Raw genomic sequence first — 13,573 nt, 5'->3', positions numbered from 1 at the left:
TGCAACCTGAGACCATTACTCCTTGTTCTGTCATCAGGTACCATAAAGAACAGTCTAGATCCATCCTCTTTGGAACCCCCTTTCAGGTACATGAAAGCAGCTATCAAATCCCCCCTCAGTCTTCTCTTCTGCAGACTAAACAAAGCCCAGTTCCCTCAACCTGTCCTCATAAGTCATGTGGTCCAGACCCCTCATCATTTTTGTTGCCCTCTGCTGGACTCTTTCCAAGGTTTCCACATGCTTCGTGTAGTGTGGAGCACAAAACTGGACACAGTACTCCAGACGGGGCTTCACCAATGTCAAATAGAGGAGAATGATCACATCCCTCGATCTGCTGGCAATGCCCCTACTTATACAACCCAAAATGCCGTTAGCCTTCTTGGCAACAAGGGCACACTGTTGACTCATAGCCAGCTTCTCGTCTACTGTAATCTCTAGGTTCTTTTCTGCAGAACCGCTTCCTAACCATTCAGTCCCTAGTCTGTAACAGAGAATGGGATTCTTCTGTCCTAAGTGCAGGATTCTGCACTTGTCCTCGTTGAACCTCATCGGGTTTCTTTTGCCCCAGTCCTCTAGTTTGTCTAGGTCCCTCTGTATCCTAACCCTACCCTCCAGCATATCTACCACTCCTCCCAGTTTAGTGTCATCTGCAAACTTGCTGAGGGTGCAGTCCACGCCATTCTCCAGATCATTAATGAAGATATTGAACAAAACTGGTCCCAGGACCAACCTTTGGGGCACTCCGCTTGAAACTGGCTGCCAACTAGACATGGAGCCTTTGATCACTGCTCATTGAGTCTGACAATCTAGCCAGCTGTCTAACCACCTTACAGTCCATTCATCCAGCCCATACTTTAACTTGCTGGCAAGAATATTGTGGGATACCACATCAAAAGCTTTGCTAAAGTCAAGGAATAACACATCCACTGCTTTCCCCTCATCCACAGACCCAGTGTTCCTGATCACTTTCCTCTCCTCTAAGTGCTTCAGAATTGATTCCTTGAGGACCTGCTCCATGATTTTTCCAGGGACTGAGGTGAGACTGACTGGCCTGTAGTTCCCCAAATCCTCCATCTTCCCTTTTTTAAAGATGGGCACTACAGTAGTCTTTTTCCAGTCATCCGGGACCACCCCCGATTGCCTTGAGTTTTCAAAGATAATGGCCAATGGCTCTGCAATCACATCCGCCAACTCCTTTAGCACCCTCGGATGCAGCACATCCAGCCCCATGGACATGTGCTGGTCTCCAGTTTTCTAAATAGTCTCGAACCACTTCTTTCTCCACAGAGGGCTGGTCACCTTCTCCCCACACTGTGCTGCCCAGTGCAGCAGTCTGGGAGCTGACCTTGTTTGTGAAGACAGAGGCAAAAAAAAGCATTGAGTACATTAGCTTTTTCCACATCCTCTGTCCACTAAGTTACCTCCCTCATTCAGTAAGGGGCCCACACTTTCCTTGACTTTTTTCATGTTACTAACATACCTCAAGAAACCCTTCTTCTTACTCTTAACATCTCTTGCTAGCTGCAACTCCGAGTGTGATTTGTCCTTCCTGATTTCACTCCTGCATGCCTGAGCAATATTTTTATACTCCTCTCTGGTCATTTGTCCAATCTTCCACTTTTTGTAAGCTTCTCTTTTGCATTTAAAATCAGCAAGGATTTCACTGTTAAGCCAAGCTGGCCGCCTGCCATATTTACTATTTTTTCTACACATCGGGATGGTTTTTTCCTGCAACCTCAATAAGGATTCTTTAATCCTTTAGAGGATTGGAACTGATTTCAGTGGAGGCACATGTTTGCTAGGTTTTTATGTATTTGCACAGGAAAATATTGAGTGTTCGCATTCATTTCAGGGATCCCTACTCAGTGGAACTCGTGAACATAACAGAAATGCAATAACTTTCGTTGAAGGAAGAGGTGTGTAAGGGGGCACTTGGATCTGAACCAAGAACTACTTGATCTGCAGTTAAACACTCTACCACTGAGCTATACCCCCATGATTGCTGTGAAAGTAAGTCAGTGATCTTAAAGAGTTTGAAGGACAGGTCCTGCCTCAGAGATCTCCCGTTCTCTTCCCAGACCACAGTGCTTTTAAAAATGGGGTTTCATTAAACTTATAGATGCATGGAGACACCACAGCTTGCACACCCACCCACATAGATTCCCCCAGTGACGTAGCTACCACCTCTCAGGGAGATGGATTAACTACACGGGCGGGACAGCTCTCTCCCCTCTGCTTAGAGCATCTTCATTATTTATGAATAGGTAGGAAAGAACCTTCTGAATGGACATTAACCAATTGATCAGATATTCCTGGGTCTGCATTCAATATGGGTAACTGGTCCTACTGGGCTGTATTAGAAGGAGCATTGCCAGCAGATCGAGGGAAGTGATTATTCCCTTCTATTCGGCACTGGTGAGGCCACATCTGGAGCATTGCGTCCATTTTTCGCCCTCCCACTACAGAAACAAGTTGGATTGTGTCCAGGGGAGGGCAATAAAAATGATTAGGGGGCAGGGGACTTACAAGGAGAAGCTGAGGACAGAGCCACCCAGAGGGGGGGCACGTGGGGCAATTTGCCCCAGGCCCTGCAGGGCCCCCATGAGAATATAGTATTCTAGAGTATTGCAACTTTTTTTATGGAAAGGGCCCCCAAAATTGTTTTGCCCCAGGCTCTGAATCCTCTGGGTGGCCCTGCCCACTCCACCCCCTGACTCATTCTCCTCCCTCTGAGGCCCCACCTGTGCTCTGCCCTCACTCCCATTTCGCCACTTCCCACCCCTGCTCTTCCTCTTTGGCTGAGGCCTGCTGGTCCACCTTTCGCTTGCTCCTCTCCTGCCCGAAGGCCTCCTTGTGCCTCTCCACCCCCTACCCCAAGGCCTGTCTGCTGCCCCCACCTCTCTGCCCTTTCCCTGAGACTCACCCTGCCCAAACCTCTCTGCCCCCTCCCCTAAGACCAGCCCTGCCCACCACTTGCACCTCTCTGCTTCTCCCCTGAGACCCACCCTGTCCAGCACTCACACCTCTCTATCCCCTCCCCTGACCTGCCCTGTCCACCACCCACACCTCTCTGTCCCTCCCCTAAGACGCGCCCTGTCCACCTCTTTCCTCGGTCATCTCTTGCTATTCCTTGAAACATCAAGGATGGAATAAATAGCTGAGTTTACTCCAGGGTGAGGAAGAAAGGAGCCACCAATCCCCTAGCAAAGCTCAGTGCCCAGGAGAAAACCTACCCTCTGCTTTTGCAATCCCTGATGTGCTGGGGATATGATGGTAAAGGAACTGTCTGAATGATCAAGGCAGGAAATGGACAACAATCTACAGGAACATAATTGTTCACAAAAACACCCTCCTCATGCTCCAGCCAGAAGGGAAATGAGCAGGAATTCTTGCAGTTCAGCCATGGACACACTTACACAATGGCACAGCAGTGTGTGTGTTGTGGAAGCTGGTCTGAGGGAACAACTGGAATTGATCACAGATTGAGAACAGAACTAGAATGTACTGAGAGACCTGTCTCAAGCAAATAGTTATAGCTGAGTGGTTAAGGTGTTGGACTAGCAATATATTGGGGTTTCCCTTCACAGGTTCAAATCCTGTTAACTATGGGGGAAGTTTTGGCTCTTTAGTTTCGAGGGAGCTGGGTCTTGTCTCACTCTCAAGCTATGTTTACACTATTGGGTAATGTGGCTTTAAAGTGTTTTAATTAAACAGCTGTTGCATGTCCAAACTATGCCCCTTGTGTCACCAGAGCACATCCAGGCTAGAATCTTGGATGGCCACAGAGAGCAGTGCATTGTGGGTAGCTGTGCAACTGGCTGCAGGTGCTTTCGGAAGGGTTTGCAGGACCTCATGGCTGGTACAGCATCCCATGATGCAGGTTTATCTATCCCATTGTTCCATGGGAATCCTACTAGATTGCCAGCTGCTTTTCAACTGCAATGTGCCTGGTGGGGTAGAGAGTGTGTTTGTGTGTGTAGGGGGAGGGTGAATGTGTGGGCACACTGTCTCTAAGTCCAGACAGCTGCTGCAAGCAACCAGTCCTGAGGCAGGGGGAGGGAGACAGCCCCAACATCAGCCCCTGCTTCCCTCACTGGCTCAGGTCAGCACAGCAGCCTCTGTCTCACACACACACACACACACACACACACACACACACACACACACACACACACACACACACACACACACACACACACTGCTGCCTGCTTAGCTCTGTGTCAGGGGTGCTGGAACAGGGGGTTAGAGGGCTGTGGCTCCACCACTGTTTACCAGCTGTTAGGACCAGTGATGGAGTTGGGGGAAGGGTGGAGTCTTAGGGGGGGAAGAGGCGTTCTGTGGGTGTGGCCTCAGGGGGAGGGGTGGTGTGAGTGTGGGTCCTTGAGGAAGGGGTGTCATGGGAGTGCCACAGTTCAGACAACGATGCCCACCCCACTGTAAGGAAGCTTCCGCCGCTCCTGCTCTGTGTTCGTAGCGCAGGAGAGAGCAGCATCCACGGCAGTGATTTGCTCCCCAGGGCTCTGGCAGGGGGGCTTGGGAGACGATTTAAAGGGCCCGGGGCTCTGGCCACTGCAGGGAGCCCTGGGCCCTTTAAATCACCAGCCTGGGGAAGCCGGGCCGGGCTGGCACAGCATACCCGCTCTTGCCGGTATCCCATACTGGACTGGACTGACTTACTTTCACCTCTGGAAGGTCCTCATGTGGATCAATAACTGGTTAAAAGCTAGGAAACAAAGAGTAGGAATAAATGGTCAGTTTTCAGGATGCAAACAGGTAACTAGTGGTGTCTGTACTGGGACCAGGAGTAGTCGACATATTGATAAATGATCTGCTAAACAGCGAGGTGACAAAATTTGCAGATGATCCAAAACTACTGAGGGTAGTTAAGTGCGAAGCAGCCTGTGAGGAGCTAACAAGAGATTTCACAAAACTGGGTGAAAGGGCAGCAAAATGGCAGATGAAATTCAATGCTGATGAATGCAAAGTGATGCACATTGGCAAACATAATCCCAACTCTACATATAAAACGATGGGATGTCAAATAGCTGTTGCAACTCAAGTGAGAGATCTTGGAGTCACTGTGGATAGTTCTCTGCAAACATCCACTCAATGTGCAGCAGCCGGCAAAAAGCGAACAGAATGTTGGGAGTCATTAGGAAAGGGATAGAAAATAAGAGAGAAAATCTTATTGCCGCTGTATAAATCCATGGTACGCCCACATCTTGAATGCTCCATGCAGATTGGGTCACCCCATCTCAGAAAAGATGTATTGGTATTGGAAAAAGGTTCAGAAAGTGGTATGGAGTGTCTGCCATCTGAGGAGAGAATAATAAGACTGGGACATTTCAGCTTGGAGAAAAGATGACTGAGGGAGGATATGATAGAGGTCTATAAAGTCATGTCAGTGTGGAGAAAGTAAATAAGGAAGTGTTACTTATTCCTTCTCATAACACAAGAACTAGGGGTCACCAAATGAAATTAATAGGCAGCACGTTTAAAACAAACAAAAGGATGTATTTTTCCACACAATGCACAGTCAACCTGAGGATCTCCTTGCCAGGGGATGTTGTGAAGGTCAAAACTATAACAGGGCTCAGAAAAAGAGCTAAATCGATTCATGGAGGACATGCTCTGAGCCAGGATGGGCAGGGAAGGTGTCCCTAGTCTCTGTTTGCTGGGAGCGGGTGACAGGGGATAGATCACTTGATGATTACCTGTTCTGTTCATTCCCTCTGGGGGCACCTGGCTTTGGCCGCTATGGGAGGACAGGACAGTGGGCGAGATGGACCCAGCCTGACCCAGTCTGGCTGCTCTTATGTCCTTATGCTCCTTTCATACAGATGCCTGGGATTCTGCCTGACAATGTGTCCCTGAGGTCTCAGTCAAAATGCCGAGACTGGCAAACACTGTGGGCTCCTGAAGCCTCTGCCCCCCACCTAGTGCCTATGGCTCATCCCTGACCCTTGCTGCTGCTCCTTGCTGTAGAAGGTGAAAGGAGCGGAGGCAGTGCAGGAGCCTTCTGGGGATGCAGATCTGAGGATTTGGGAGAGACACATTGTCTGAGACATCAGGGCGCAGTAAACCATGCAGCCACCCCCTCAATCAGGGGCCTGTTCCAGCCCTGAGTCTGGGTTACTGTGATCCCTCCCACACAGCAGGATGCCCACTGTTCTGTATTTGGTTGTCATGGTTTTAGTTCCCATGGCAACTTAGTTAGATTATTAGGGGTTAGCCCAGCCAGCTTCGGCCGGTTGGGTTAGCTCTGTGTCTGTATATAAATGGTAGTTTTGTTAGCTGTCTGCTGTCTGGCCTCAAGTGATTTCTTCGTAAACCGGCTGCCCCCCAAGGATATAACAAGTGGCGACGAGGATGGGATTCTGCTGCTGCTCCAGCAACACAAGGAAGTAGAAGTCAAGGTACAGAAAGTGAAACTAAAAAGCATGGCTACTCTGATCGGGCCACTGGAACCTTTTGATGGGAATATAGAGCAGTGGCCTGCGTATACTGAGTGTTTTGAGCTTTTTGTTATTGCAACTGACATTCCAGAAGAGAAGAAGGTGCCCATATTCTTAAGTGTTGTAGGAGCTAAAACCTACTCCCTGCTACGCAGCTTACTATACCCTGTTAAGCCTGAGACTAAATCTTACAGTGACATGGTGGAAATCGTGGGGTCTCATTTTTCCCCAAAACCACTGGTAGTTGATGAAAGATATCGGTTCCACAAAAGAGACCAAAAAGAAGATGAAAGAGTTGTACAATTTGTTGCAATTTTAAAAAAAGCTAGCAGAACACTGTGAATTTAAAGAGATGTTAAATGATGCCCTGCATGACAGGTTAGTGTGTGGCCTCTACAGAGAAGCTGTATGGAAGTGCCTACTGACAGAGGCTCAGCTTACATTACAGAAGGCTGTTGATATTGCTGTATCTATGGAACTGGCTACAAGGGAGGCGCAATACATCAGTGCATCCCCTAGGCTGCAAAAAGTGTCACAAGAACCTACCCACAAAACTGTGCAGAGTCAGGAACGTTACCGCTGTGGTAAGCTGGGTCACCAGGCATCAGAATGCTGGTGTAAGGACCTGGTGTGTCGACACTATGGCAAAAAGGGACACATTGAGTGTGCCTGTAAACAAAAGAACAAGAGGCCTGAGGTCTGGCCGACAAAAAGAGGAACCCTGCATACCCTAGAGCAGACCCAGGATGATCAAGGTGATACCTCATCGCAAGCGGAAGTGCCATTGCATGTTTTGTCTTTGGCGGTGGGCTCACGTGAATACGGGGTAACCCCGTTATTGGATGGCAAACCTATTCTCATGGAACTGGACACCGGTGCAGCCGTCTCGCTGGTCTCTGAAACTGTGTATAAAGAAAAACTACAGCATCTTCCGCTTAAGGCAACAAAAACTGTTTTGAAGACATATACGGGAGAAGTTGTGCCCATGTTGGGCACTATTGATGTTAAGGTGGAGCTCAATGGACAGGCTGCTAAATTGCCACTGTTTGTGGTGAGAGGTAACTACCCAGCCTTAATGGGTAGGTCTTGGCTTGGGCAGATTCAGCTGACCTGGTCAGAAGTGCACTGGATGACTAAACAAGAAACCAGTCTAACCCCTATACTAAGGAAACATGCTGCTGTTTTTGGAGATGATTTGGGACGTATGAAGGGAATCACTGTGACATTGAACATTAAACCTGATAGTCCACCAAAATATCTGAAAGCCTGTACTGTGCCATATGCCATCAGGCCAAAAGTCGAAACAGACCTGGAGCGCCTGGTCACCAATGGAGTCCTAACACCAGTTACCCATAGTTCATGGGCCACTCCTATCGTTCCAATAGTGAAGAAAGATGGCTCTCTCCGGATTTGCGGTGATTTTAAAGTCACTGTCAACCCAGTGTTGCGTGCAGAGCAATACCCTCTTCCCTGCAAAGATGACCTCTTCGCAGGCCTGGCTCGGAGACAAAAGTTCAGTAAGATTGATCTGAGTCAAGCATATTTACAGATGCATGTCGATTACAAGTCCTAAGATCTGTTGACTATTGTGACTCATAAGGGGCTTTATCGATACTGTCGCCTACCCTTCGAAATAATGTCTGCTCCCGCCCTGTTCCAGAGGGCTATGGACCAGATCTTGTGTGGCTTGTCAGGAGTTCAGTGCTATCTGGATGATATCCTGGTCACTGGACGGAATGAAGAGGATCACTTAAAGAATTTAGAGGCTACCCTACAAAGACTGGAAGAATATGGCCTACAACTTCACAAAGACAAGTGTGAATTCTTCAACCTCTCTGTTAAATATTTGGGACACATCATTGATTCTGCAGGTCTTCATAAGGCCCCTGCAAAAGTTAAAGCTATGGTAGAGGCCCCCCCACATTGAAATGTAAGTTAGCTGCACTTGTTTCTAGGACTACTGAACTATTATGGAAAGTTCATCTCACTGTTAGCCACACTGCTAAAACCACTTCATGAGCTCCTGGGGCAGAACAAGGCCTGGAAGTGGACTGAAGCCTGTGATGTTGCATTTAACAAAGCTAAGGATGCACTGCTAAATTCTGAAGTTCTAACACACTTTGATCCATCCTTACCCCTATAATTGCCTGTGATGCCTCCCCTTATGGAAAAGGAGCAGTCGTGTCACACATTATGCCTTCTGGAGAAGAGAGACCTATTGCTTTTGCTTAATGCACTCTAAGCAAAGCAAAAACTAACTACTCCCAAATCGAACGTGAGGCATTAGGAATTGTTTCTGGAATTCGGAAGTTTCATCAGTACCTGTTTGGGCGAAAGTTTACTCTTCTCACAGACCATCGACCTCTGACGTCAATTTTTGGACCCTACACAGGCATTCCCCCATTAGCTGCTAGTTGTATGCAACGTTGGGCATTGTTACTTTCAGCACACACTTATAAAATTAAATATCGGAAATCCACTCTTCACGGCAATGCAGATGGCCTCTCAAGGTTGCCTTCGCCGATCAAACATCAAGATAGTGCCCAAAAGGAAATCTTCTACTTTGATCAGGTATAGAATACACCCATCACTGCTACTCAGATAAAGAAGGCAACTCGCGTTGGCCCAGTATTGTCCCAAGTTATGGACCTGGTAATGCATGGAAAATCTCGACAAACCTTTCCGGTCTCATCCGACCTTGTTACCTACATGTCCAGGAAGACGGAGTTATCGGTCCAATCCGGTTGTTTGTTGTGGGGGAGACGTGTCATTATTCCACCACCACTGAGATCACAGATGTTAGAACAGCTACATTCCAGTCACTGTGGAATAGTGCAGATGAAGGAAATTGCACAAAGCTATTTTTGGTGGCCTGGACTGGACAGTGCTATTGAAGAGAAAGCAAAAGCTTGTATGTCATGTCAGGGTATGAGGAATGCACCCCAGTGGGCACCCCTACACTCATGAGACTGGCCTGAAAACCCGTGGCAACGTATTCACATTGACTTTGCTGGCCCCTTTGAAGGAAGCATGTTCTTGGTGGCAGTAGATGCCCATTCTAAATGGCCAGAAGCCTCTATAATGCAGTCCACTACTGCAGAGAGTACTGTCCAAAAACTACGGGGACTCTTTAGTCGTTTTGGTCTCCCAGAACAACTTGTGAGCGACAACGGACTGCAGTTCGTCTCTCAGGAGTTTCAAAATTTTATGAAGGCAAATGGGATACACCACATCACGTCAGCACCATATCATCCATCTACCAATAGATTAGCTGAAAGATTTGTGCAGACAATGAAACACGCTTTGAAATCAGCAAGGGGACAACACTCCATTCAAAAGCGTCTGGATACCTTCTTACTTTCCTACAGAAACACACCTCATGCTACCACCCAGGCATCCCCGGCCTTTCTAAAGATGGGACGACAGCTGCGTACTTGCTTTGATCTGCTGAAAACTTCTGAACCCTGACAAATTGTGCAACATCAGCAGCAACATCAAGTCATCAGTCGTGCACCCAGAGCAAAAGACCGAACCTTTAGCGGGGGACAGCCAGTTTTGGCTCGGAATTATACTTCTGGAGCTAAATGGGTCCCTGCCACGATCATCACTCAAACAGGAACTGTTTCCTACACAGTTCGGACTGCAGAGAATCTTACCTGGTGGCGACATGTAGATCAGCTGTTGCCAGATCATGCCAGTCCTCAGACACATCTGCAGTTGAGTGGTGTGACTTCACCTCTTCTGGTCAGACACTGACTCACGAATCACCTGTTCCTGACTGTTCTCCTCCCTTACTGCCAGCGGTTGAGATACCCCTTTGCCCAGCATGAGCTGATACCACCTCCTCACCTGTTCGTGCTGCAGACCCTAAGCCCATGGTACTTTTGGGTGCAACAACACCAGAAGTATGCCGTAATCCACCTAGAGACAGAAGGCCTCCTCATCGCCTGGATCTTTAGCTAGAGTGAACCCACAGTTATGGGACAAAATAATCCCCGGGGTTTAGCCTTGAATGGAGGCAGTCTACCCTCCTTCTCTAGTCTAGTATCAGAGGGGTAGCCGTGTTATTCTGGATCTGTAAAAGCAGCAAAGAATCCTGTGGCACCTTATAGACTAACAGACGTTTTGGAGCATGAGCTTTCGTGGGTGAATACCCACTTCGTCAGATGCATGTAGTGGAAAGTTCCAGGGGCAGGTATATATATGCAGGCAAGCTAGAGATAATGAGGCAGTTCAATCAGGAAGGATGAGGCCCTGTTCTAGCAGTTGAGGTGTGAAAACCAAGGGAGGAGAAACTGGTATTGCAATTGGCAAGCCATTCACAGTCTTTGTTTAATCCTGAGTTGATGGTGTCAAATTTGCAGATGAACTGAAGCTCAGCAGTTTCTCTGCTGTACCCAGCAACCTCCTACTGCAAGATAAACCCAAGAAAGAAACCAGCAGGACTCCACTGGCCATCACATACAGTTCCCAGCTAAAACCTCTCTGATGCATCATCAGGGATCTACAACCCATCCTGGACAATGATCACACACTTTCACAGTCCTTGGGTGGCAGGCCAGTCCTTGCTCACAGGCAACCTGCCAACCTGAAACATATTCTCACCAGTAACCGCACACTGCTCCATAGTAACTCTAGCTCAGGAACCAATTCATGCAACAAACCTCAATGCCAACTCTGCCCACATATCTACACCAGTGACAACATCACAGGACCTAACCAGATCAGCCACACCATCACCGGTTCATTCACCTGCCATCATATGCCAGCAATGCCCCTCTGCTATGTACATAGGCCAAACTGGACAGTCGCTACAGAAAAGGGTGAACGGACACAAATCAGATATTAGGAGTGGCAGTATACAAAAACCTGTAGGAGAGCACTTCAACCGCCCTGGCCACACTATAGCAGACCTTAAGGTGGCCATCCTGCAGCAAAAAAACTTCAGGACCAGACTTCAAAGAGAAACTGCTGAGCTTCAGTTCATCTGCAAATTTGACACCATCAGCTCAGGATTAAACAAAGACTGTGAATGGCTTGCCAATTACAAAACCAGTTTCTCCTCCCTTGGTTTTCACACCTCAACTGCTGGAACAGGGCCTCCTCCTCCCTGATTGAACTGCCTCATTATCTCTAGCTTGCCTGCATATATATACCTGCCCCTGGAACTTTGCATTACATGCATCTGACGAAGTGGGTATTCACCCACAAAAGCTTATGCTCCAAAACGTCTGTTAGTCTATAAGGTGCCACAGGATTCTTTGCTGCCTCTAGTCTAGTGTGTGTTTTATTTAGGGGAGGTGTTCTTATCAGCGGAGGAGGAAAATGTTGTGTATTTTATTGTAATGGCTTTTATTCCTATGGCAACTGAGTTAGATTATTAGGGATAGCCCAGCCAGCTTCAGCCTGTTAGGCGAGCTCTGTGTCTGTAAATAAATGGTAGTTTTGTTAACTGTCTGCTGTCTGGCCTCAAGTGATTTCTTCCTAAACTGGCTGCCCCCAAGGATATAACACCAACCCAGCGTGGCTTCTCCTCCTCTTCCCCAGCTTGGTGCTTCTCCCTCTCCCTCCCACAACTGCAGCTCCTGCAGGGGCCCAGGGCTTCTCCTCCTCCGTCCCCTCCCCAGCGTGGCTCCAGTCCAGTCCGGGGCTTCTCCTCCCCCACTCCAGCTCCGCTTCTCTCCCCTCCCCCACCCCTTCTGCCACTATCTGGAGCTTCCTCTTCCCCTAACCTTCCACTACCCCTAGCCCCAGACTAGCTGGGCTCCCTGGGGCACCCGATGTTGCTGTGGCTGAAGCCGAGCCTGGCGGGCAGGGAGCAGCAATTCATGAGGATGCCATGGCAGAGCCATCAGCCCGAGGTGTGCGGTGCAGCCCAGGGAAGTGGGGCGGGCTGTGCTGCTGCTGGCCCCGCACTCCCGCCCACCCTGACCCCTGAGGTTGTTTGGGGGGGGACTCAGCCCCCGCAGGAGCAGGGAGGGGGGAGAAGCTGACCTAACATCCCACTTCCCCCAGAGCCCCACCACCAGGAGCTGCCCCACCCCTTGCCTGTGCCAGAGCCCCGCCCCAGGAGCTGCCCCGCCCCCAATATCTGCCCCACCCCCGGCCTCTGCTAGAGCTCCTCCCCCAGGAGCTGCCCCGCCCATTGCCTGTGCCAGAGCCCCGCCCCAAGGAGCTGCCCTGCCCCAGGCAGTGCCAGAGCCCCGCCCCAGGCTCTGGGCTTTGTTCTCCTGCCTCCTTCTTCCCAGTACCCTCCACTCCCAGCTGCTCCCTCCCTGTGTCTGCAAACACTGCCCCGGGCGGGTCGCTGGGGCTGACTCTGCTGGCTGAAGTAGCTTCCATCTCTGCTCACCTCGGGGGGAGAGGAGGGACGAAGAGAGGAGATGGTCCCAGGGTGTGAAAGCAAAATTAGGGGGCAGGGAAAGGAGGACTGCTTGGAAAGGTGGGTTTTTTGCGGGAGAGGTGAGCCAGAGGGAGTCAGAAGAAGTTGGGCAGCAGAGGATCAGGGAAATTGAGGGGAATCCCCTGGGAGTCCCAGTGTTGGCCAGGGATTATACAGCACCTAGTGCAATGTGGGGTCCTGATCTCAGTCATGGTCTGTGCAGCACCTGGGAGCCCCGATGTCTATTTCCTGATCACAGGCACTGGGAATGGAGAGAGGGAAAACATCAGCACCTGAAGGGTTAATGCAGCCCTGTGTGCAATCCCTGCTGGGTGGTGCTGCTGCTCTCATGAGGGGTTGGCTTAGTAGACCAGCAGCACAATCCCAGTCCCATGTGGTCTAGTGATCTGGATTCCTGGTTTTCACCCAGGTGGCCTCACGTTCAATTTGTAGTGTGGGAATACTGCAAAGCTTTTGCTCAGAGGGGAGGAAGGGCAAGGGGGAGGGATCCTAGAAGCAGGGCATTTGGACAGTGTGGGGATGGGATCCCAGAAGTGGGGGTGGGGGGCAGAGGTATGAGGGGAGATCAGGGATGGATCTCAACATTGTGGAAAGTGGGCAGCATGGAGAGCCCAGGCCTGGCATGGGGACTGGGAAGAGTGACTCTGTCCTTCTAAACTCAGCACTGGCAGACTAGGCAGGCTTGGAAGAATTACTTATTTGTTAGTAAATGTTC

General features: G+C 49.5%; 1 non-coding gene across 1 annotated transcript; it reads right to left on the bottom strand.

The window, feature by feature from the left end:
* Window positions 1-1,923: 1,923 nt before the first annotated feature.
* TRNAC-GCA (transfer RNA cysteine (anticodon GCA)) lies at window positions 1,924-1,995 on the bottom strand. The gene has a single exon. It is a non-coding gene; the product is annotated as a tRNA-Cys (tRNA).
* Window positions 1,996-13,573: the final 11,578 nt, after the last annotated feature.

This window comes from Gopherus flavomarginatus, unplaced genomic scaffold (assembly GCF_025201925.1).
Source record: "Gopherus flavomarginatus isolate rGopFla2 unplaced genomic scaffold, rGopFla2.mat.asm mat_scaffold_61_arrow_ctg1, whole genome shotgun sequence".
Classification (NCBI taxonomy): domain Eukaryota; kingdom Metazoa; phylum Chordata; order Testudines; family Testudinidae; genus Gopherus; species Gopherus flavomarginatus.
The sequence above is the reverse complement of the archived record's forward strand: the minus strand, read 5'-3'. Positions and strand labels throughout refer to the sequence as shown.